The sequence below is a fragment of the Sander lucioperca genome, chromosome 7 (assembly GCF_008315115.2).
Source record: "Sander lucioperca isolate FBNREF2018 chromosome 7, SLUC_FBN_1.2, whole genome shotgun sequence".
Classification (NCBI taxonomy): domain Eukaryota; kingdom Metazoa; phylum Chordata; class Actinopteri; order Perciformes; family Percidae; genus Sander; species Sander lucioperca.
Window position 1 is genome coordinate 7685359 of NC_050179.1, and position 26808 is coordinate 7712166.

General features: G+C 41.2%; 1 protein-coding gene across 1 annotated transcript in view; it reads right to left on the reverse strand.

Annotated features, from left to right (window-relative positions):
* The window catches only part of LOC116038769 (neuronal cell adhesion molecule-like), a 75210-nt gene extending 48402 nt beyond the window's left edge, over positions 1-26808 (reverse strand). Inside the window, exon 1 of the mRNA XM_036002960.1 lies at positions 26593-26808. The gene's annotated coding sequence lies outside the window, so the exon portion shown is untranslated. The remainder of the gene's footprint in view (positions 1-26592) is intronic.

Sequence of the window (26808 nt, forward strand, 5' to 3'; positions counted from 1 at the left end):
TGGGAGTGAATTATGATTGGCTCAGGGAGAGAATGAGGGGCTGGGTTCACAAGGCTATCGAGGCAGGGTGGGTGGGACACTTGTAAAATGCTTCAGACAAGTATAGATGATTTAGCCCTTTTAAGTTTGCTCCTAATGCATTCCTATTCCTACAAGTCATTTTCAACGCTTGTTTGTTTGAGCACTCCAAACACGTTTTTTGGGTCACTTCGAATCAGCTATTGTTTAAATGTGATTCTCCATCATGCAATAAACAGAGACAATAACCCTGATAACACAGAACAGCACTGTCCTCTGGCAATTGCTTTGTTTTGTCCCTGTCCATGTCTGTATCAATTTTGGCCTTGTTAACTCTGGCTGAACTCATTACAACACAATAACGCTGAGGACTGTGGTGTCAGAGGTATCACATAGCGAGACTATTATGATAACTTCAGGTATCTGGTTAACTACCAAAGGAGCTAGGCGAAGGAATTTTACATTTAGGAAAAAAAACATTCAAGCTGCACTGATGACACAGGCATCTGATCTGACAATGAGGAAAACAAAGCGACCGAGGTCTTAAGGGAATTTACATGAATTACAGCAAGAGGCCCGTAGGGACGGCCGCGACCTCTCCTCAGCTTTTTGAAACTAAACAAGACCCCGATCCCGCCCATCATCACAAAACACACACACACACACACACACACACACACACACACACAGTCAGTCTCTGCTACAAACACACACATGCACAAAGACCCACTGGTTGAGAATGGTGTGACTGGTTACCATGGAGCCATGAGGCTCACTGACAGGGCTGGAGTGTTAACATGCTCACAGACAACAGAGAGGATGATGGAGAGAAAAAGAAAGCGACAGAGGGAGAGAGAGAGAGGCAGAGAGAGCGCAGTAAAAAAAACAAAGAAAGTGTAGAATAGGAGAGATTTACCACACACAGGCAGCAGACCGTCCCTGAGGTTAAGGACCTGTAGTGTCATGTACCGTATTTCTTTTTAACTGAAAGACCCTTACTGACACAACTCACAACTAAAGCCAGAGCAGTCTCTTTTTTCTTTCCCCTATTTACAGCATCAATTCTGTTTCTGTGATGTACATTATTGAGGGATTATTACATTTTATTTCAATTTGTGTCTGATTTTTGAAGTTCCATCATTCATATCATTAATTAATAATTATCATGTCAATATCTTGTTTCAGACGTTCGTGTTTGTTTCCAGGTTGTACATATTTGTTGCTGTGTCCCTGGATCTCAGTAATTACTTTGGTGAGTACTTTACAATGATGTTATCTTAGCAGATAGAAACTAATGGCCGGAGTTACAAAAATAAATCTTATTCGATAGACATCATAAGTATTGTATCTCAGAAGAACTAAAAAGCAAATACACTTGTTATCTACATTGTTTATGTTTAGCTGTACTGTTCCCAAAAGGCTTCTTTAGGTTTGTTTGTATTGTCTGCTCTGCCCTACAAAACAAAAAGGCAGTAACTGCATTTTTGGAGTTATTATCATTTTCATGACATTCAAGGCATCCTTTGTTATGTGACAAAACATCTTATCTCAAATGTGTGTCGTTTTGGAGAAAAATGGTAGTCGTTTGTACAGTAACTGCAAAAAGCCCTAGTGAAACAAAGCAAGAATACAGTAACTGCAAAATAGGGGTAAAATATTAAATTAAATATGAGGATTGATATGTACAAAGAATAAGCTACTATAAAGTAACAAAAACAGCCACATGTCCAATAATCTACCTACAACTACTTAGCTGGATGACAGGATAACTTGATAACAGTTTAGCAATGTGAGACTTTAAGCAGCCGTTTCAGCAGCAGAATAGCTTCTGGGTGGAAAATATTGACCTAAAATAGTCAAATTAGTTTTGGTTTTGGTATATCCATGTTCAGGAAAACAAATGGTTCCAATTATTTCAAATACAGTGTATCTAACACACCCAGAGCCCAAGTTGTGGCAAAATAGTTTTTGAAGAATCTGTAGTTACTGCCTTTTTCCTTGGTATGGTGCCACGTTTTTGGTAAGTAATACAAAGCAAGAATACAGTAACTGCAAAATAGGGGTAAAATATCAAATTAAATATGACGATTGATATGTACAAAGAATAAGCTAATATAAAGTAACAAAAACAGCCACATGTCCAATAATCTACCTACAAACTACTTAGCTGGATGACAGGATAACTTTAAAGTCATTTTTCTCAGTTCTGCACTCTGCGTAGTTACTGCCTTTTTGCTTTGTAGGGCAGTGCTGCCCTTGTTTGTTACGTTGCACAGCTTCCCTGTGCAATGAAGAATTATCACTGATATGTTCAGTTAAGTTTTAACTATGATGGAATTTAGGTCGTAGGGCTGTTTACAACCCGTCTGATTATCAATGGTGTTCTGTTTCCAGATTTCAACAATTAAGTTTGTAGAGGCTAAGCCCAAGCTTTAAACCCCTGAGGTACTTTTCCACAGGTAAATTGACGCACTTTTTACCTTTTTGATCAATGAAAGTCAAAGTCATATTGGCAGTTAAAACCATTGGTTCCATTTATTTCCATCTCATCTTCTTTGGTTTTCCAGACAAATCACTGCATGTATGTGTGCCTGTGTAGTGGTGTGTATGCGTGGTCAAAAACTGTATGTGCTTCCGGGTTGCACCTCAGGAACCAAAGATTGGTTCCTATTTATACCAAGGGCACTAGTTGGCTCTTACAAAGTTGATAAGTACAATGTTATCATTAATGATTAAAAACTGAGAAAAAAAGTTTGCTTTAATTTTGCTTAAGGATAGACCACCATTACTGCTTTGTTGCCAATGGAAACAGGAACCCCTCCTCCCTTGGCTATTGTTAGCTCACCATGTTCGAGCCAATGACTTTGAGTGACTTGCCAACAATAGCCATACAGTACATGGCAATATGGCAACCATTCATTTGGTAAGAAAGCTCTACAGCCTGGTTTGAAACACACAGCCAGGCTTTGTGTGTGTGTGTGTGTGTGTGTGTGTGTGTGTGTGTGTGTGTGTGAGTGTGAGTGTGAGAGAGAGAGATAGAGAGAGAGAGCACCAGCTGAGGACATGAGGCGAGGTGGAAGAGATCCAGGTTTTTTTATGCAGCAAAGAAAGAGAAAGGCCCGCTGAGCAGGTCTCCTCCTCCTCTATATGCTCCATACTGTCACCAATAAGAAGATCATCCTCGGTCCAGTGACCATTTATGGACGTCAATAAACACACACTACCCATACACACATGCACAACACACACTCTCTCAGTATGTACATGTGTGCTGATCTCTGCATCCATATGTGTCCACAGAAGGTGCAGGCATGTGTGCGCCTCCTTTGCATCCCCACCAGGACCAATTTCCATCCGCCGTCTGTGCGAGAGTGTGCGATCGATGCTGCACGGGGCGCGTCATCCAGGCTGTTCATTACTGTAGGCAACACTGCAGCCATAAGCACAACCTGCCCCACTGACGCATAACACACCAGCCATGGCCGGATGAATGAACATCAGTTTCATTTAACGCCATGTTAAAGCCCATACTACTAAAGAAAGAAGAAGAACCTGAGTTTGCTGCTTGACTGTCATTGCTGACATTTCATTAGTTTTAGTCAGTTTCATTAGCTGATAGAGCTTTTTTCCCTTTATTACAGAGTGACAGTGGATAGACAGGAAAGGTGGGAGAGAGATGGGGGATGACACGCAGCAAAGAGCCGCAGGTCAGATTCGAACCTGGGCCGCTGCAAAGGCCTCAGCCTACATGGAGCGCACGCTCTTTTTTTTTTTTTTTTTAAAGATTTTTTTTGGCAGCGAAGGGCAGCGGATCGGATTCGAACCCGGGCCGCTGCGGGACTCAGCCAACATGGGGCGAACGCTCTTACTGGGTGAGCTAGAGGCCGCCCCCCTGGTGTCACATTTGAAGTGCATGTTTGTGGCAGCAGGAGGGGAATGAGATTCCTCTTCTTCCCTCCTTCTTCTCCTCTTCTTCATCCTCACCCACACTGTGTTCAGGTTTCACACCACCTGTCTCCTCAGCACAACCCGAGTTTCCCAAGGCCACACAACACATATAGTATCCACACAAACACAGTCTAACACAGTAGTGTTGTCAGGTATCCAGTGCAAAATAAGACTAAGAGCCTATAGCCATACAAGTAGCTCTGTAGGCACTTAAGCACAGCAATGTTTTGAGCTAAATGCTGACGTCACCATGCTAACATGCTCTAGCATGTGTACTAGCATGTTCATGTTTAGCAGGTACAATGTTCACCATCTTAGTTAAGTGTGTTTTCATTAAACACAAAGTACAGCTGAGGCTGATGGAATTTTTTTTTTGCAGAAATAAACTAATGAACTGAAGTGTTAGAGAAACAGAAATGTAGACCTGATAGATGAACATTTCACCCTAAGGGCAATGGATCCAATAGTTTTCAGGACATTTCCCTTAAAAGCCACAAATGTCAACCTCATGGTGGCGCTAGATGAAAAGTCAGGGGATCCCCAATGCCAGTAGGAGTAATTCTCTGGGAACCATGAATGTCTGTAAAAACATTCATAATAATCCATATGATAGATGTAGAAATATTTCAGTCTGGACCAAAGTGGTGGACCAACCAACAACAGTCTGGAAACCAAGCATCTGAGAAAGAATACTAATAGGTACAAAAAGAGACAAAGAATGTGTATGAAATATGCAGCCTTTGGCCTTGGGATTGCATCAGCAGCACATCAACCTGCAGTGTTCTAAATGAGCAGAGAAAGGTGACAAAGACTACACATCTACACAAGCTAGAACTACTGGAAAAAAACAGATGGCAAAGCAAAAGCAAGGAGAAACACCTTGAAGCACCTGCATCACAGCACATGCTTGCATTTCCCTTTTTTCAGAGGCAAAATTATTTGTCCAAAATAGAGTCCAAAAACTGACGATCTGATCTTTTGCTCTGATGTGAAATCCATATTGTGCTCAATGAGTCAAGAGCACACAAAAAAACCAAAGGCTGAGTAAAAATAATTTCTGTTCACTCCTTTAACATACATATTAATATTGACAAATATTCAGGGCACCCTGGTAGCTCACCTGGTTGAGCGTGCGCCCCATGTACTAAAGGCTCAGTCCTTACTGCAGGGTCCCAGGTTCTATTCCAACCCGCGGCCCTTTGCTGCATGTCATCCCTCTCTCTCCCCCCTTTCCTGTCTTCAGCTGTCCTGTCCAATAAAGGCCAAAAAAAGCCAAAAAAATAATCTCTAAAACAAATTACTGACAGATATTCTTATAAAAATATATAACTGTGATAGAAGTGAAACAAGCCGCAGACAGCTAGTGGAGTGGGAGTGTCAGTGACGTTGAGGTGTGCTAAGCCAGTGCTGAAGGGTTTAATCAGCCCGTCTACTGCAAACTGATGCGTACACACTAACACACACACACACACACACACACACACACACACACGTTTCTGCAGGTGCTGAGATAAAAATGCAGAGGCAGGGAGACATGATGAAATATAGGAAAGAAAGAAGGTATGCCAAAGGCAGGAGCAAATCAGAGGAAGTGAAGGCCAGTGAAGGCGTTGGCTCATTAGTTGCAATGCGTGCGGACTGAAATATATATATATATATATATATATATATATATATATATATACACACACACACACACAAACTATATAAAAATAGCACTAAAGGCACTTGCAGATTACAAAGTAGTACATAATGTAAGTCATACCATGGCGTTTCATTTTCACCTCTGTTGTGATTTCATCAAACCTAATTTTCATTTAATAAAATAAACCAAAACACTGTAAATGTGTGCGTGTGTGTGTGTGTGTGTGTGTGTGTGTGTGTGTGTGTGTGTGTGTGTGTTAATCTGCAAATGTTTGTGTTTGTACGCCCGCAAGAGTGAAGTTGTGTGTCTGTTTGGCATACGAGTACATCACTGAAACATGAATCCCCTGTGTGAGTGTGTATTAGTGTGCATGTTTGTGTGTGTGCTCTGTAAATTCTCAAATAACAGCCGGGTAAATGACCGGGACAAAAATAAAGGATGGGTAAAAGACATTGAGGGGGCAGGGGAAAAACCTGTATAATTAGAAATTAGAAAAACAGGCCTATATCAATCAATCAATCAAACTTTATTTATATAGCAATTTACAGCAACCAGCAGGTATCCAAAGTGCTTAACATCAGAAACCAAGAGTAAAAACACATATCATACAATAGAAAGAAAGAACATAGAAAACAGTAAAATCAGAAATAGTTACAAAGGAACAGAAGAATGAAATTGGCACATCACTGCTACGTATTAAAAGCAAGACTAAACAGATACGTTTTAAGTTTGGACCTAAAAAGAGCTACATCTGTAATAGTGTGAATATCAGGGGGTAATTTGTCTTGGGGCAGCAACTGCAAAAGCCTGATCACCCCACCGTTTATATCTAGACCTTGGCACTTCTAAAACTCGCTGATTTGAAGAACGCAATGACCGTATATATGTTTCAAATAAAAACAGACGGTGACCCTAATGTTACAGAAATTATTAGTGCTTGGCCTTTTCTTTTGCCCCAAAGGTCTTTGCAGTTTCTACTGGTCAAGGTCTTTGCAGTTTCTACTGGTCAAGTGGAGGAAGACCACACAGTCCTCCATCCCTCTTAAGACTCACCACCCACCCTCACCCTATGCCTCTTTTCCCATACTGCCTTCTCTTTCCACCTATCTTTCCCTCCCTTCTTTTACCAGACTCCATGCTCTCTGGTGCAGGTGACAGCACAAGGACAATGGGATGATATCACTGGTTCAGCTCCTAGCAGCTTGTCTGCATGCTGCACAATAACAGACTGTTGCAGCTCGAGTGTGGCACATTGTGAAGTTTGTGGGAGAGAGAGCGAGAGAGACAGAGGGTAAGAGAAGGATGGAGAGAAATGGAAAAACAAACTGTACTGCACAACTGAGGCTGAAGGGAGGGGAAGGGAGGGACTCGGTTTTCTCTGTACCATCAGTGTGTGTGTGTGTGTGTGTGTGTGTGTGTGTGTGTGTGTGTGTGTGTGTGTGTGTGTGTGTGTGTGTGTGTGTGTGTGTGTGTGTGTACATACTGGTGGTCATGTGTGTATGCGAACTACACTGAGCCTATAGCCTGTGTTCCGGTAGCTAAAACTGTGTGGACAGGACTGCAGATTGTGCTACCTTTTAATTACAGCACTGCTCCTTCCTCTGACAATGTCTCACACACATACATAAACACACACACACACACACACACACACACAGCACACGGCGCACCTGCCTTGAGGCAGATTGGATTTACACTGCATCAATAATTTACCCTCACATATATCCCCAAACACACACACAAACACACACTCGACGCAGGTTGTCTTTCAGTACCCGATAGCATTTAGAGGAGGCAGTTGTCACAAACACACAATACTGAGAGAAGCAGGGAATAACTGTGGTTAGAGGCTAACACATGTCCCACTGACTGATCCTGCATCATTACAGCACAAATTACCTCAGATATTAAGCCAATTATGAGTTGTGTAAACACAGACAGTGAGGAGACTGTTTTTGGAATCAAGCTGTCCTATTCTTAGAAACACCTGAAATAAAAACAACATCCCTGGGCTTCCTATTCTCCAGATCCGTCACTACACTTCAGCTGAGACAGGCTGAGTAGCAGACACCCTGCTGGAGAGAGGCTTTCATCTCCTCCACTGTGTTGTGCATTAGGCAGAATTTCAGCTGCCCTTGTTTTTTTAAGTACAGGATGCAAATGAGCTTCTGTTAATGTTGTTAAGGTCTGTTGTTTTTTCCACAGTCAGCCAATACCTATCTCATATCTCGTTATATCTCAACTGTGTGCTTAGATGTTGCCAGGTGTCGTACCTGAATCATCTGTCCTGAATTTAGATGGAGTTTTGATATGTTCTCTTTGACTATTAGGAATACTAACAACTATTTAATTATCTGTCAATTTTATCACAATTTATTATCACGATTTCTCAGGGCCTAAGCTGAAGTTTTCAAATAGCTTATGTTGTTCAGCTAACAGTCCAACACCCAAATATATCAATTTACATTAGTATAAAACAGAGAAAAGCAGCAAATTCTGAAATGTTTGCTCAATAAATGACTAACCATTTACCTAAATAATTGCCTATTAACTTTCAGCTGATCAACTAATTAATTATTCAACTAAAGGTTTCGGCATTAATATTTATTCATGGTAAAAAGAATCAGTCGGTGATGGTCTAAAGAAGTGAGCACTTTGATAACAACAATGGGTTTGGCGAGGTATTTTTACTATGAAAGGTCAACATTTGTATGTTAAGAGAAACTGTGTTTCCTGAGATTAAATAAGTGTGCCAATGACTTGAGGGTGAAACCACAACTGCGTCCATTTTGGATGATAAAATATAAATATGATACAGAGAATTAGGTTGTTGTTTGTTGCCATCTCAATGGTATGGAAAATGAGTTTCATTTTGTTTCAATTGTTATTTTTACTGGGAACTATGCAGTTTTATCGTAACAGGATAAAAAACAGGAATACATTTTTTTAAACGTGGGCGATGCATTAAGGTATCCTGAGGAATTTTTTAACCTCTAGTAGTGCAATTTTACAAGTGTAGCCCCCTTTTGTTTATAAAACCTGCAAAACATTATTCTCCTTGTTACCTCTGCCGAGGTGGTTATTATTTCGGTTTGTCAGTTTGTTGGTTTGTTTATTTGTTTGTGTTTGTTTGTTTGTCAGCAGGATTATGGAAACACTACTGGCCTGATTTTCATGAAACATAGTCGAAGGTTGTAGCATGGGCCAAGGAAGAATCCAGTACATGTTGGAGTGGATCCGAAACACGGGACGGATACACAAATTACTTTTCTAACACTGCGAGATAGGGGCGTTTGTGCTGCGTCAATGTGGTGTCGGAATAATCAGAATAATTAGTTCATGCCTTGGCGAAGGTCTGCCCTCTCCGAGTGCCCTTCTAGTTTTCTTCTGTTATTTGGCGCACAATTTATTTGACATTTTGAAAAATAAACAAGTTACCTGAAATAACCTAAATATCTTGTTATATCTTGGACGTTTGATATACAGCAATGCTTTGTAATTCCATATGGGATGGGAATGTTTAGCATGACACAGAGATAAAACTAACTATAAGAATAAAAAAGTAATTGTGATTTCACTGAACACTTAATGGATTATAATGCTCTCCTTTAAATGATCCACTAACTTTGGCATTTAAAGTGGAAAAGCTCATGTATTGATCAAATGACCCATTAGCACTTTATTGGAAACACTTAAGAGTGGATTCCTTTAAAGTGTTTTGAGAAAATGGATCCCCTGCACTACAGGCAATGGGTTAATGCACTTATTGTGGATACATGGATTCCATTAGGCTGAGGTCTATGTGAAAATGATCAGTAATGCAAACATAAACAAGAATGGCTTGGAGGGTATAATCTAAATACTCTTACACAAATAGCGGTGCATTGTTGTTCCAAGTTGATTCTTAAGAGGGAAGTTTGAAGATTTTCTTGAGTCAAGTAATTTATTCACTTGGATGTCAAGCACAGGAGGGGGCAGGAATTTTGAGGAGTGTGTAACAATTGGGCTTTTCTTTCCTCAAATCTGCATAATTATTGAGGTTAATTCAGCATAGAGCTTGTGCACCATTGTCTTTGAATGTGGCTGCCATTGCTTAAATTAATAAATTAGTAACAAAACAAAGCTGACAGGCAAGCTCTGCCTGAATGCACTATGTCAGAGAAACTGGCTCCAAAGATAAGAAGCTGCAAGAAAATGCCTTCACTAGATTTGCTGGAGAGAACAGCCTTGTCATTTAAAGGCATTTGGGTCTGAGTTTTCTCAAGTGATATGATTTCTCTGCTATCTGTGCTGCATGCTCTATTCACAACAACAAATGAATTTTACACATCTTCCAATATGTGTGTTAGTCTCAGTGGTCTGTGTTCTCTCTGCTTCATTCTTGATAAGCAAAACTAACATTGCTGCAGTTGTGACAAGACACCTTGTACTCTTCAGGGAAATTATACAGTAAAATGGGACAGATGCTCACTGCTGAAATAACTGAGATGACAGCATACACATCGGCATTCTAAGAAAAGTGATGAACTGTTTTTTGGGTGAATAGATCAACATTTTTTAATTCATAAACTGGCTGGCGGGGATTTTTGTGAGCTGAACATTTTTGACAGTATGCTTTAAAGTGTTTTTCCTCTTATTATCCACATCAAATGTCTTTTATGGACAGATTGGACGGTAAAATAGTGCATTGGTATGCAGGAAACTGCTCTCAAAGATACTGTGTAGCATATAGAAAGGAATGGGATGTATTGCAACAGAGTGCTCAACGCAAATTGCACTCTTTCTGCTCCTAAAACGGACTGAAATACTGCATAAATGCAATGAATCACACATTTTTAAAAGAAATAAGGAAATGTTAAGCTATCACCAAAGCTATTACAATCAATCCTGCGGGGAATATAAATGTTTGTACCAATTTCCATGGCAATTTATCCAACAGTCGAGATATTTCCCAAAACCAAAAATGTGAGCCTCATGATGGCGCTAGATGAAAAGTCAGAGGATCACCAGATCAGACCATGAATGTCTGTACAAACCTTTATGCCAATCCATCCAATAGATGTTGAGATGGTTTAGTCTGGACCAAAGTGGTTGACCAACCAACCAATCAACTGACATTCATTGCCGCTCTGTTGCTACTTTGGCTAAAAAAAGTGCAATACATATTATATTTACTGAAAAAAGCACTGTTTTCTCAGTGAGTTCAGCTGCACATTCATCCAACTGCTGTGCTATCAACCCACCTCACAGGAAGAAATCTAATTATACAATTGGTTTATACACCCACAGTTACTTCCTTATTTCCCATAGTGACATCCTTCTTCTGCAGTGGGACTAGAGTTGGGTTAATGTACTTAAATGTGTCCCAGTCTGGGCTTTTATGTGTGTGGTGCTGCTCTTATTTCATCAGGCTATTGACAGTATAGATGTGTGTCCTTGACATGACTGATGGCCAGTTGAGGACTGGGGACCTCGGAGAGCTCTTGTCAGGGAGGATAAACCCTCTGAGAGGTGATGGGGGGCAAGGGGACCTTAGCTTCAGGAGCAGGTCTGAGTGCTGCCTGTCTCCAGTAGGCCCTTCAAGGGCCTGAAATCACATCTAGGGTGGGGAACAGTCTGGCTGTGAAGGGTGACTGACCAACCAGCCTGTCTGGTCTGGTACCTCTGGCCTTTCAAGGTCCCTCTCTGCTTGAGTGCTCAATTAGTGACTAAGAGCCTTGCTGACAGACTACCAGTAAGTCAAACGGCAATGCTGGTCAAACACTGTTTTAGTTTTTTGTTTTTTTTATAAGGGGTGGGGCGGACTTCATCATACAAGGCCTGAGGGCAGACAACTCGGAACAAGGGCAGCCTCTTCAACTCACCAACAACAAACAGCAAGACAAGACAAGACAGACACTAGTCACACAAAGGAGGCTAATCATTTAACTGTAGGGTTTTTCAGTTCCGTCGGTTAAGCCTCTGTATTCAAGCTGTTTTCACTTCACTTCTTAGTTCTTGATTTGTTGACTTTCAGTGAAAGAGGTCTTAAAAGATCAGTATCCTCATCCAGAGGACACCTGCCGCAGCTGTATCAAGCTTCAGCAGAACTCAGGTCAGGGATGAGAAGTCCACTACAATTATTTTTATAGGACTAAATTATTTGGAGGATAATCTTTTTTTTTTTGGTGGACAAACAATTCCTGCCTTTTTATCTAAGCTCATTTGAGGTCACAGTAATCTCTGTATACTAGTAAATATTAAAAGTCTCGGCTTTGGAAGAATAGCCTGGATCAGCACTTTATACCACATTTCCTCTCTCTATGCAGTGATCACAATGCCAGTTAAAGCTGCGTGCTCCTTTTCCTTCCACTGTGTACTCATTATAGAGTGGCAAGTCAAAAAGCCCCACACAGTAGTAGGCATCCTGATCCCGGTGTGCCTTTCACATGGTAAACAGTTTCAGATGGGCCCAGTATTGTGCTGCTATAATACAGCATCTGCTTTATGGCATGGAAAAAATGCATTGTCACCAAGCGGCAGTGAAAGAACCATTGAAGGACAGCCAGGGCTTCTTCCCAATGCTGAGTCTGTGACCGTGACCCAGGCTGGTGGGTGGTGGTCAAACGACCTGCATACTACGACACTGAGGTTGTGAAGACGACGGCCAGAAAATGAAATACAGGTGCACAAGTGTCAAGTGACGGAGGAACTTTATAGTTAGACCAAGTTTGAGAACAGAAGTCTGTGCTGCAAAAACTAATCAATATACCGCATAACTTCAGTGGAGCTAAAAAGTCTCCAATGAGGCTTTGTATCTGGTCTCAATGCAGTAGCATAATGGGCCAGAATGCTGCAGTGAGCACTGGAGCTTGGCCAGGTGGGAATAAGACACTATGCAGACAGAGACAGAGAGACAGAAGATGCCCCTTATTCCTTAACTCTACATTAAACATTTAGAGCTGCACTCGGCACAGCTGAGAGCTGCTACTGTGTGAGTCTATGTGTGAAAACATCTCAGTGTCACACAAGTGCTCATTTATGCCACAACTACCAACACTATCATAACTCATCCAGCACAATGCACTATTCTGTGTGATGTTTTGCTGCATTTCTTTTTTTTTCATCTTTCTATAATAAGGCTTAGATCTGAGAATGTGACGCAGTGAAGGCATCAGAGGAGAAACTGCATAGTACCATGACAGAAACTATTTAAATTAGCTCATGGGGATTAAGAAGATGTTATCTTGTGTTATATTTAATCCTCACACTTCCATATCTGTGGTCAGAATGGTTAGGCTAATCATAGTGATCCATGGTTACGTCTGAGCAAATGTCCCACTTACAATTCTTTCATCAGTTCAGTGATACAGCCAAGACAAAGACTGAATAAAGCCTTGACTTGATAACAGACCAAAATTAAACTTGACTGCTGTCGGGTTTGTGTGCTCTCTGTAGCAGCTGATCGCACTCTTCCAAATCCAACAGAGTGATATGTCATCAGATACGTCTTCCCTGGGGCGGCCTCTAGCTCACCCAGTAAGATCGTTCACCCCATATTGGCTGAGTCCTGCAGCGGCGCAGGTTCGAATCCGACCCGCTGCCCTTTGCTGCGTGTCATCCCCCATCTCTCTCCCCCTTTCATGCCTATCCACTGTCACTATGTAATAAAAGGAAAAAGCCCCAAAAAATAATCTTAAAAAAAGATACGTCTTCCCTCAAGTAGATCATGTCATGTCAATTCCAGAAAGTAAACTTTTATTCATCATTGTCCCTGTCACTTTACAATTTACAATTAACATCACTGTAAACATGTAAGTGTTAGCCAAAAGGCTCATTTTCAGCTGTTGTTCCTTGTGCCAAATGCTGAATTAGCCATTAAAATAACAATAAAGCAAGCAACACATAAAATCATAACAGGATAAAGCAGACAAAACATGAAGCAGCTAAACAGAGAGTAAACAACCAAAGAAATAATACAAAACTAAAACATCTTAAGATGACAATCGACGCATAATCACATAACATGACAGTAGTATAAATGATAAGTGACACATTCTGACAGACGCCAAGCAAATAAGAACAGACAAGGCATGCATGCTGCAACTAGGTAAGGTGGTATGTTTGGTTGATTTTAAAGCAAGTTGTACGATTATATGCAAAAGAATGGTAGGAATGTGAAGTGCCTTGATTTGTCAGGTATTTTACTCACTGAATTAACCAAAAACAAGACATTGAATTATTTTATCCACAACCATCTTGAATGAACCTTTAAGCTCAATTATATCAAATGATTTTCCAGAAAATGTACTATATCACAATGCATTGATATAAAATGACATATGTCCAAATCGTCCATTCATATTTCCCATATTAAATGTCCATCCAACAACAACAAATTTCTAGTCTAATTTAAGAAGCCAATTCTGGCCATTGTAAAATAAAAAAAAAAAACTAACACTCAAACACAAATTTCCTACCTTATTACCATATCAAGTACATGCCTCAGATTCTGCTAATTTTAGCATTACAAAACACAGATATGTTGAGGTTGCTCCAGTTTGAATTCCCAGAGGCCCAGTGGTGAATGAAGGAGGTTAGGCATGCATTTGTCCAATGTTATGTAAAAGAGTCACTTTTATACCATTTTACCATGTCTGATGTGGAAAAAGAAGTGCCTTGTCAATCAAACTGAAGTGCTATGACGAGCTGTCCCGGGTTGTTTCTCTGTGGCCACCTACTCCATTATGCTTCAATTCCACACAATATGAGTCACAGGGATAAAAAGGGATGGTTTCACAAGACATTATGGATAAAAATGGACCTCCATCATAGCGGTGCATTAGATCTGTAGTAGGTTTTATTCAAACCTCCTCTTTTCATTCTTTAAACTACCCATTTGGAAGGAATTAATTCAACAGGGCTCTCAAGGGTGCAGCCCTGCGACTGCTGCAAAATGTCTGTTTCCACTCGAAATTCATATCCATATATTCATATCAAGTCCCATTTTGATTAAATCACAGCTTAGATAAACAGAGCAGATGAAACAAATTCAGGGACTTCTGTTTTGAGGACAAAATAGTACATTCAGCTCTCACTCTGGCTGCATTTTGATGCAAGGCTGAAAAAAACAACTGACAAACAATTAAATCCCATGAGAAGACACAAAGAGGTGATAAGCAACTTTTTTTAACTTTTGTGGTGTTATTGTCCAAGTAAAGTCATTGATATAGTGGTAATAGAAAACCAGAACCCTTATTCACATGGGTACAGGTCAGTGATACCTTGGAGACATGTGAAAGGACACATGGGGAGAGGACATATCCTCAGGCCTCCAGCAGGTGCATTGTTTCCAGGATCAAAAGAAAGGAGCCATATTTCAGACTTGGCTGCATCCTGGTGAGAGGGAGAGCACATCCTGGTCACTGGCTCTTCCCTCGTCCCTCTTACCCCATCCAGACCCCTTCACCTCTTCCTCCCTTCATTCCTAACTCCTTTAGGCAAACACCTAATCAATAGCGGCCTCCTGTTGTGAGTCTTCTCACAAATGGACTCTTTTCACGGACTGTTAAAAAGCAATGACCACAGTAAACATGTACTTTCACTCAACGGACACTAAAACAAAAGAGTGAGCAAACCCTAAAATTCAGAGCGTACATCAAACCCACATCCTAAAGTTGGGACAAAAGGAAAGCTACTTTGCAGGGGTTAAATGCTCTCTCTAATCTGTCTGTCGTTTCCACCCCTACAGACACACTTCTAATTTGACTTCAAAGCGTGGGGGATTGTGAGCTATACGGCTGAAACTCTGCATGGAATCAGTTTTTCTATCACTATCTCCCAAAAACATGCCGATGTTACTGTAGCTATATGCACTACTATGTCCTGCTGTGGTGTTGCACATTAACACGGACTCCACTTTCTCAAACTGTGATGTTTGATTTGAACTTTATTTACCAAATATGTTTCACTGCTTCCAGGATGACGTGACTGACATACTACTGAGCCTGTGGTGACGACAGCCATCCCTGCAGTTGGGTTGGTAGGTTTGCAATGATTTCATCATCAAACCACCACCCCCCCAATCAGCCCTAGCTTCAGATTATGGAGTCTAGTTATCACTCTCTCCCAGGGTTGGGTTTTGGGTGCAGGGCCAGGGTAATCCTGAGGAGTTTGACTTGGGAAGCCTGAGGCTTAATTAGATTTTTTTCACTGCCGATGACCGTGGAGAATCCAATCAGTCCGACCTCCGTGTAGTTCCCCTATTCTGGTCTGATTAGGCACAACCTGAACAACGCCTACGTATAAAGGCAATGTTGGAAACAGGACAATCTATAAATTCATAAATATGCATGGTTATAATGCATGCTAGCAGTTTGCTGAAGGCTTTACCCAGGGATAAGACAGTGTAAACAAATAAGATCCCAGAACTGTAATAAAATAACGTGGAACCAGATGATTGTATGTAATATGGATATTTTTGGGGTAACAACATCAGATAGTTTTGTCTCAAATTCCCAAATGAGTGAGTGACACTGAGTCATATGGTTAAATGTTTGTTTTTTTAAACCAAGTGAAAGGAAAGAAAGAAGGAAGGAAGGAAAATATGATAACGCTTCCTTTTGTTGTGACCTGTTAATGCAGTACTTGAAGCTGTTGTCGTAATGTCGTGTTTAAGGAGTGGAGATTTAAGCATCGCTGAATTAAAACGGGTGTCAAAACACAAACTAGTTCTTAGAGGTTAGCGGTTACTAAATATGTACAGTACACCCTGCAAATGCCAGGTGTAGCTGCTACGTAGCTAAATGATACATTATCTGTTTGAAGAGTAAAATAGATACAGGATATGGTCGACACATTTTACTTAATTATTAGTTAGCATAATCGGATGTCCCACTCATTCTGAAATGCATGAATACTAGGCTAACTGTGAAACACATATTTATCTACATATAGACATATAAATAAAACAATGTCATACTCAAAACTGCAGTTTTTGGAAGATATGCTTCAGATTTGGATGCTACCCTGACTTCATGACTTCTAAAGGTCAGGGATAGATTTACAAGTAGCTATGTTGAAAATGCAGATATGAAATATATTCTAAGAGTGATATACAGAAGGAAGAGGGTCAGAAAGGATAGGAAATACTCAGAGGAACAGAGAGAGTCAGAGACAGGCAGTAGTAGAGATCACTATAATCTGCTCTCAGGGCACTGCTCCTTTATTTAAATCACATGGCTACAAACTGAGATTATAAAATAGGTTTTAATAATTCCATAAGCGTTGTGAACATCAGGATCTCAAAGGCTGGCTTTGGAAATAAAACTACAATTTTAATAATTATCATTCAATCGAGGGGAACTGAGATTTTTACTGAGATAGCAGTTTTGACAATTAAGTAAAAGCTTTAGATGTGCACTTACGTTTAGCTCAGATATCTGCCAAAATGCATATAACCCAAGAGTGAGTACACCAGCACATTGCAGCCCCTCAGTACATTAACAATTTCAACTATTATTCCACACCAATCACATTTCATGAAAGCAGCACTGAACATCTAAAGAGTGCCCCTTGACTCTAAGCTGGGCCTTCTACATACCCTGAAATGTCAGCTACAATCAAGATACTGACTTCAGAACCAAGAGCTATATGAATTCCACCTCAGTGACACATCACAAATGACCAGCGAGTGAAAGTGTCCTATTTTTCTCTCACAGGATCTGTGGAGGCGTGCTCTCTCTGTCACGTAGTTACCCCTTTGAGTAACATGTCCACCATGGCTCTGTTCATACAGAGATGTGGTCATTGTGACTTGAGACTGGCTCAGACCAGAGTCTTTTCAACCTCTGCCAGAACAATACCAACTAAAACCAATATAAGGAATGCCATTCATCGACAAAATCCAAATATACAATGGTGTAATTGTGTGATAGAATATATAGGAAATGGAGCACATGGAAAAGACAATTTCTGCTTCTGAAACTTCTAGCTTTTTAATGTCATTTCTGCTTTGAGAGACTTCAGGCTCTTAACACCACGGGGCTTTGGCTATAAACCATGGCACACTGACAAAGACTCATTGATATTTCCACATAGACAGAGAGACAAACACAGTGATGAAAAAGCCCAGTGTTGGCCCAGACAGCTCTCAGCCAAACTAGACGTTTGATTGGGTTATCAGGGCAGCCAGCCTCAGAGGAGATCCTGATAAATGAAGTTGCCATTTGTCCATTCTCCCCTCCTTACAGCCGGGGCCAGCTAGCCCACAGCAAGGAATTATCTTAGTGACAATTACATTCTTCCAGCTCCTAAAGAAGCCCAGCACTGAGAAACCAGCAAAGGACTGACCGCAAGGAGATTATACTGATTGCTATTCCATTGCTCGCAATTGATCCTAAATTGCTTTGGCATAGGTCCTGAGAACAGTCAACTCCATGGTGGATGTCTTCCGTTTTTTGTTAATAAATCAAATTCACAGGCATTTTTCTTCGAAAAAATGATGTCTGATATTACGGGAATCCTAAAAAATGCTTAGAACTGTTTGGTGATCTGTGTTGTTACAAGAAAAAGAAGATACATTCAACATGGCACACATTCAGTATACAGTAATACATCAATTAGGGCTATTTTTACTGTAGGTCTGTTTGATGATATATTATCTCCTAGCCTAACATTTCTATGGCTACATCATGTAATGATTATTTTTAGTGGTGTAACAGACCAACACTCACGATTTGGAATGCATGTGAATCACGGATTAATTGAAAAGTTTCCCCATAATAATAGTGTGAAATAAATGTTTACAGTCGCTGTCACTTAAAGTAGGCTGATAAAACTATATGGAGGGTTGCCGTGAAAAGATACAGACAACGCAATTTTCTGTTCACGTGAACGGGGCATGTTGAAATCAGTTGATAGAGACAGTCATGACTACTGGAGGAGCAGAAGAACTAGAAAAGCCGTGATGCCGGCTACAGAGCTTCATCGTATCAGCAGTAGTTGGTAAGGTAAGGCAAGGCAAGGCAGCTTTATTTGTTTAGCACATTTCAGCAACAGGGCAATTCAAAGTGTTTTAACAGATAAAATACGAGAATAAAAGTTACAGTGCAGTTGAGTTGAGTTGGTAGTTGAGTTACCCGAAAATAGGGGGCTTTATGCTGGGTACAGGGCACCAGGAGCTGCCGGTCGTTTCAGTGGACATTACGGTTAAGTTTAGGCGACAAAAAGTGAGTGTTATGCGGCGACAACAGTTAAGTTTAGGCACCAAAACGACTAGTTAAGTTTAGGAAAAAGATTGTGGTTTGGATTAAAACACTCCCAATGAACACGCATTTCCAGGGTGAAAGTCCTTTGTTTTCCCCGGGAAAGGGTACTCCGCTCCCAGGCTTTAACGCGCTGTTCTATGACAGTTCTTTAAGTAATAAATGGAAAGTATTTTTTTTTTAAATATTGTCCCCCATTTTTTGTGCTAATCTGAAAATGTATCCAAACCGCCAGTTTTGTAAACCATTGCACCTCTAATTATTTTCATCATCAATTCATCTGTTGATTTTTTTAACCAATTTGTTTAGTCTACAAGCAGTCAGAAATTATTCAAAAATGTATATCCAGAGTCCAAGATGATTGATGATCTTTGTCCGACCAACAGTCAAAACGCCGAAAACATTCAATTTACATTTATATAAAACAGAGTAACAAATCCTCACATTTAAGAAGCTGGAACCAACAAATGTTTGATCAGCCTGGAAAAGGAGAATGCTGCCCGTGAAAGTCTCCTGGTAAACGTGGCTGATGCTCATTGTTGTATCGATACTAACTATTGGCCCGCCTGGACCTCTTTCCACATGTGATCTCTGGACGGCTCCCCTGATTGGTGTAAAGGAAGGTTCGACAAGCGGCACCACATTTTATGATTCTAATGGTTTTCTGACCTCAATCTTTCCTAATCATTTCGAAGCCTGGACAAAGATTATCTGGGTATAGATTATGTTGTTTGAACAACTAGTGGCACCAAGACAATAATAAAAATCAACAACAAAGCAATCCCAAGTCAGCATTGTATTTTCTGCTTTTGATATCTCAAAGGAAATGCCCATTTATGGTCTGCTGAATGGAGGAATGTCATATCTACACTTAGATTTGTTTACCATCCCATTCCTTTGTCTTCCTCAGGAGAATTTATTTTCCCAGGATTCATGTGGCTGTGTTTGGGGGGTTTAAGAGATGAAAAAGAGGGAAAGAAAAGCCCATTGGTCTCAGCACCACAGAAACAGCATCTAGAGCCAAGCTGTCATCCCACTTGGATTAAGGGCCCTTCAGTGGTGGCTGCTGAGCTGCTAACATGGTGTCTTACCCTCGGCCAGGGTGTGGGAGGGGGTAGAGGGTGGAGCAGAGGGTAAGGGCATTAGAAGGCCTGGCCTAAATAAGACCTCGAGGTCAGCGAGCCTCCTAAACCATGGAAAAGCCACTTGGTGTTTCCATGTCAACTTTATTCATGAGCTGACAGTTAAGTGTCCCCTTCTTTCCTGCTGATTCTGATCATGTGCTGGGGGCGAAAAAGATAATCTACACCTTCACTCTGCTTATCTCTGCAGACCCCACTTCTACAAGTTTATAAGATGTAACGTGCAACAACAGCCTGGTGAGAGTGTGGAGGATGTGGTGGATTTCTTGGCAGGGCCCACTCTTTAAATATCCAAAGTTATAAACAGAATAAGAGCTGTGGTGATGTATTTGCTTAGCCATTAAACAACACAAGTGGGCTCCATCACTGTGCCAACAGAGAGTGGGATGTGCGGCTAAGTTACTCTTAAGCTCTATGCAAATAGTAGGAAGATGGAGGCTTGAGAACAGACTACAAAGCATTCAAGTGTGCACTCTTCCTGAATTCTGTCATTTTGGCGAGCCTACACCCTGCCAGTGGAGCAATGCCCACCTCCTGTTGCCCACCTCCCGTTGCTGTCCTGAAAAGGCAGTGGTCCTTGTTATGTGATGCCACTGGGCCACCAACTACCTCTCCAACATCTGCTGCCCATCCAAAGTTGGCCATAGCTTCAACTGGGCCCGAAGCTGTCGGTAGAAAGGACTGCCTCTCTGGTCCTCTTCAGCAGTAACAACTATGTGTTCAAACAGAGGCTCCAACACCCGAGTTTCTATTGTGGATCTCTTCAGGCATAACCCCGCATCACCCCCCTATACTGCAAGAAAGAGGCGAGGACAGCCGCCCCGCCAGTACAGACAGAGAAAACAGACCCCTTTTGTTCCCCCCGTCCCCTTCTCAGCATCGACTGAAGTACATGATCCACCCCTCCTCCCTCCTGCAACCCTGAAAGCTTAAAAAACACTCCCACTTTTCCTTTCCCTCCCTCCACTTGTTCTAGTGGGTGGCAAGACAGCAGATCATCTCAGGAGCATTCAGAAAATATACTTTGAACGCACATATCAAGTCTCATCTTCATTTGTTTACATCAAGTTCCTAAAGTCAACATTGACTGGGAGTCAGATCTAGTGGTACGTGCAGCTAGTTAACCTGTCAGGAGCTCTACTGGGGGTAGAGAGGACATAAAAATCACAACATTACGTTCCATTACCCCAACCTCCCATTTCAAAAGGAGGCTCTGTTGCTGTCACTCCCTGGCCGTTGGTTTGGACAGAAAAGAGCATCTCTAAATGCTTTGTTCTCACTAAGGGGTGTAATAACCTGACACAGGCGATAATAGCGTTGCTGGGCAACCTTGAGTGATTGGGCTCAATGACTGTCATGGTGTAAAGCTCTGGTGTAATGATTCCGTCACAGTGGGCCGTCCAGGGACATCCGCACTGACCGCTACCCATCCACCATCTGTCCACATTACCTGCTGCCCAAAAGATACGACCTAATGTAACAGTATAGCTTCCTAATTTATACAAGACTATATCTGTGATTAATACAGCTTGAGATTAGGGCTGCAACCAACATTTCTTATTACTGATTATTGTGTTGATTATCTACCTGAAGAGCCCAAGTTGGCATATTCAAGTTTCTTGTTTTGTCCAAAACCCAAAAGATATTCTGTTATATAATAAATAAATATATAAAAATAATAATAATAATATAATAAAATACAAAAATCAACAACTATTCACATTTGAAAAGCTAGAAACAGAGAATCTTTGGCATTTTTGCTTAAGAAAATAATTAAAAAAAACAAATAAACAATTGCTCAAGCTTAAAAATTGATTATTTTTCAATTGCTAATCCAATAATCAACAAATTGTTTCAGCTCTACTGGAGATATAATGCACCTTAAGATACCAAATAATTTCACCATAAGGCTGCAATTTAGCACTATTTTCATTTGTTTTTTTATTGATTATGTTTTTGATGAATCGGTCTATAAAATGCCAGAAATAAATAATGCCAATGACTGCAGGATCATCAATTTATATATGATATTGATACAAAACAGGAAAAAAAGCAAATCCCCATATCTAAGAAGGTGGAACTAGAGATGTTTTCTCAACGATTATTCGATTGATGCTGTTGATTAATTTTCTGCTTCAATTTACCCACTAATCATTTAAGCAATAACTCAATATAGTACATTGGAGCTGAGTTGTTGCAGGACTAAAGATAAAACAGAAAATAGCAAAGTATCTCCACATCTTTTAATCTAATTACTCTGAAAACCAGTCTGAGTCTCGCTACGTATGAGCAACACATAAATCATCTAATATCCACTTTCCTTAGTCATCTGTCACCATCCACTCCAAATACAGGTCTAGTATGCAAACATCAACAGTTGCAGCTGTGTGGAGTGGATTCACAGGAACGTGTCAATCCCCATTAGAGACTGCTGCCTAACTGAGTGTGAAAGTCTAATTGCACTCACCAGCTTGCAACCATACAGGCCCCACACACAGATAGGTGTGTGTGTGTGTGTGTGTGTGTGTGTGTGTGTGTGTGTGTGTGTGTGTGTGTGTGTGTGCGTGCGTGATGAACATGTATATGTCCTTCTTTGCATGTACTCATCTGCCCCTGCGTACATTTGTCCAAAGTGTTCAAGCAGCCGTGAAACTGGGGGTGGGGGGACAGCATTCCCTCTGTGGTCTTCTAATGAGGCAGTCATCAGTCCCAAAATGAGACGAACATGCTAGTGACAAGAAGGTCCAGGCGATGTCAGTGTGCTGTGCTGCTGTGTGTGACTGGCCCACTGGGAAGAAACACCCACACCGCAGTGACACTAATGGATAGGCATGGGCCTCCATCAGTCCCCAGAGATTTAGCCTCATCACAGCTGAGCAGCACAGCTCTTCTATTCACAACGGCTGGATTGTCTCTGCTCAGGGCGAGCACACACGTGTCTCTAGAACACAGTCAATCATTCAGTCAATCAGCTGGAGTGACCTATGATCGTGTCTTATTTAACTATGTCTGTGCCACTCAACAAAAGAGAAATTATCACAGCCATTTTTAAAAGGATAATTACAGTTTTCTTCAACTTAGGCATACATTTTGGTAATAACTGCTACCAGTTGTGATAGCACTGCACTGAGATCTAAGAACATGTCAACAGCAGTGTTGTAGTCAAGACTACCTTAGTCTAAAGTATATCCTTGACATTCCACTTCCGGGATTGCTCCGCTGGTGCAGATTTCACTCATTTAGGCCGAATATCCGTTGCCTTGGGCTTCCTTTGTGTTGGCACAAAGTTGACTCTGGTTGAATAATGAAGACTATGGTTAACCTTTTCTCAGATCTCTGCAGGGTAAATCCAGACAGCTAGCTAGACTATCTGTCCAATCTGAGTTTTCTGTTGCACGACTAAAACAACTTTTAAAAACGTACACATTCCACCAAAACAAGTTCCTTCAGAGCCTATTTTGCAGCGGCACCGCAGCTTTTCTCTGGTGCTCAGCACCGCCCAAGACGATTGTGATTGGTTTAAAGAAATGCCAATAAACCAGAGCACGTTTTCCTCCCATCCCCGAATGCTATGTGGAGTCATAGACAGTAAAATAATGGACAAAGCGACGCCGTAGACTACCACGGAGACCAGTGAAGTTAATTAGAAGCACTTTTCCAGTGAGGGCTGAGCGTTAGTGCGCAGCCTCAAACTGAGCTTGACGACGTAGATGTGACGTGAGCAACCTGTCTGAAAGTTGTAAGTCTTCTGGTAGCTGTGCCAAGAGACAAATAAAATCTATTATTATTATTATTATTATTATTATTATTATTATTATAAACCGAGACCAAGTCATTACCAAGACCAGAGTGTATCAAGACCGAGACAAGACCAAGACTCTGAGGGGTTGAGACCGAGTAAAGACCAAGACCAGACCAGTGCTAAAAAGAAGCCAGACAGGGCAGGAAACAGAAGTAGTTGAGCATACAGGTTGTAAACTAACCACAAGGTTAGACAAACCTTTATGTAAGAGAAAACAAAGGCGAACTGTAAAGCTATTACTCAAACTGTCTGTTGTAAACATACATCACAGTTAACAGCACAACACACTGGTTGAACTTTGACCTACTGTACTTACTGTAGTTGTACACAGTTTTCCTGTGCAGTGAAGGATTATAACCAATATCTCAGTTGGGCTCACTTGCAGTTTTACCTCTAAAAAAAGCTAATCATCCAAAAGTCTGATTGTTTGATCCAGGGCTGAAACTAATGATAATGTTTCTATTATTAATCTGTTGACTATTTTTTTATGAATCAATCCTTTTGTCTATGAAATGTCAGAAAATAGTAAAAATGTGTAAAAAAATGGCTGATACAATTTCCCACAGCTCAAGCTGATGTCTTCAAATTGCTTGATTTATTCAACCTTCAGTCTAACAACTAAAAATATGCAGTTTACAATCAGAAAGTAGAAGAAGAACATCAAATTGTTACATTTGAGAAGCTGGAACCAGAGAATGGTTGACATTTTTGCTTGAAAAATGACTAAAACGATAACTTGATTATCAAAATAGTTGCCGATTAATTTTCTGTCGACTAATCGACTGATTGATGGAACAAATCAATTCAGCTCTAGTCTGTTCCCTCATTTCTTGCCCTGATGTCTTTTGGTGAGTACAAGTCATAGAAATGATGATCAAAACTACAAAAGTAAGCCCCAAGTTGTAATTATCCAGAAGTATCCTTTAAAATGTCTTTCAAAGTCTTACAATAGAGGACTTTCAGTTTCTTCCTTGTCTACTGTACTGCTGTCTACTGACTTTAACTGCCTCATACTCTGACTTCATCTCTGAATACACGAAACAGACATTTCTACGACAACTGAAGTGCGTCCTTGGTGAAATGAATCACCAAGTGAAAGCCTCTCAGGTTCCGATCAGTTCCTGAAAGAAATGATGTCATCATCATCATCACTACCACAAGTGACACAGAACAAGTCTTTCTATTTATGAGACACTTTGTCCCGGCCTGCGGTTGGCGGACTTCATAATGCCACAGACAGCCGCTTACAGAAGGAGCGTTGATCACTTCTTGCGAAATAGTCTGCGTGTTTCTGTGGCCCACAGAGTGAAATTAGTGGCATTTTCCCTCCAACACCCAAGCTTTTCCCATAGCCCCCGCAGCAGAGCTGCCCGCCACTGGTTTTAGGTCAGCAGTGTGACTGACTGGTGCTCTCACAATAACTCCGGCCAACGTGTGTCATGATAATCCCTTAGTTATGCAAATCTCCCCGCCTAGCGCCGTTTGTGCTGAGGGTGAAAGTAAAGATGGCAGCACAATGTAGGTCAATATCTTGTCCCGATTTCTTCAAATTGGTCAAATGAGCCTGAAATGTTCTGTCAGTAGAGCTCCAGTAGCTGTAGAATAGTGGCTCTCATCCTGACTTACCATGGTGAAGATGTGACTGAAGAGACCACCAAAAGGCACACACACAACGGAGGATATGCATACGTAAAGTGGTGTATTACATTTTGCCGCCTGTTTGTGAATTAATGCAAACGAGACATAAGGCAGGGATAGGGGGATATTGTTATCTTCTTAGACAGATTAACAATAGTCTGCCTGCAGTGAATACACATTACTAGAAAGTGTGTCAGCCCTTTCAGAAAGAAAGTAAGAACAAGAGCGTCACACAATAAAGCAGGGGTCATTAGCATTGCATTAATATGGCTATCTGAGCAAGCAGCGAAAGTGTGCAGCTGAGGCATGTGTGTTTGGATGTGTCACAGTGAGTGTGTGTCTGGGGATGAGCAGAGGAAAAGGGGGTGGGTGTTGTTGCATGATGGTGAGTTCCCCCTTGACTGAAGCTTTGACCAAGGGGAGACAGAGGGAGGGGGGAGAAGGGGGAGGGGGGAGTAAGCAGAGGATTTGGGTGGGAATGAGGGTTTTTTCCAGTAAAGCAATTGTTTGGCTTGTATAATAAATGGCATGGGATGTAAGTGGTGAATCTCCAGGGGCTATCATAATCAGATTGAGTCTGATGAAGGGAAATTAGACTAAACAAACTGACTGGTCAGTCAAAACAAAATAGAGTTGTGATGTGAATATGAAGGGAATTAAACATGTGGGGAGCAAATCAGCTTAGGATATGAGGGATTTTGTGTAAGACAGCTATTTCACCAACACAGGACAAAAAACAACTGTCAAATACAACAGATCTATCTATCTGTATTTACTTACAACGTGCCATTTGAGAATTATGAAGCAAAGGACAGATCATATAAGGTTCAGAAGACAAGTGACAATGATTTCTCTCAGCATCTTAAAGCAGTGACATTTGACAGTCGCGCTCCGTAATATGCACACCTGCACCTGCTCTCTCTGATGACCACAAGCTTGTAGGCTAACACGTAAAATGTGTAATGAAAATTATTTTTGAGGGACTGAGCTTTGAAAACAACCCCCGTGTCTTTGCGCTGATGAGGGAGAGCTGTAGAGAGGACAGTGCCTTAAAACATCTAATTCAATGTGCTGCTTCTCTGCCTACAAACTCCTGACAGTGAACTGTAAGCTACACGACACGTGTTTATATATGAATGGTATAATTTAGCTCACCTTATCTCCTCTCTCTGCGGTGCGAAACACGAAGCCTGTTCTGTAGCTTCAGTCCCCTGCGACAGAGCGATACCGTCTGCTGTGTTTATTTATGTGTAGTCCCGTTCAGCGCCGAGCCTCTTTGCACTTGTCTCCTCTGCCTCAGTCACTGGTCCTCTCCTCTCCAGTTCCCAACACACAAACACACACACACACACACAGGCGGGGGCGCGCAGC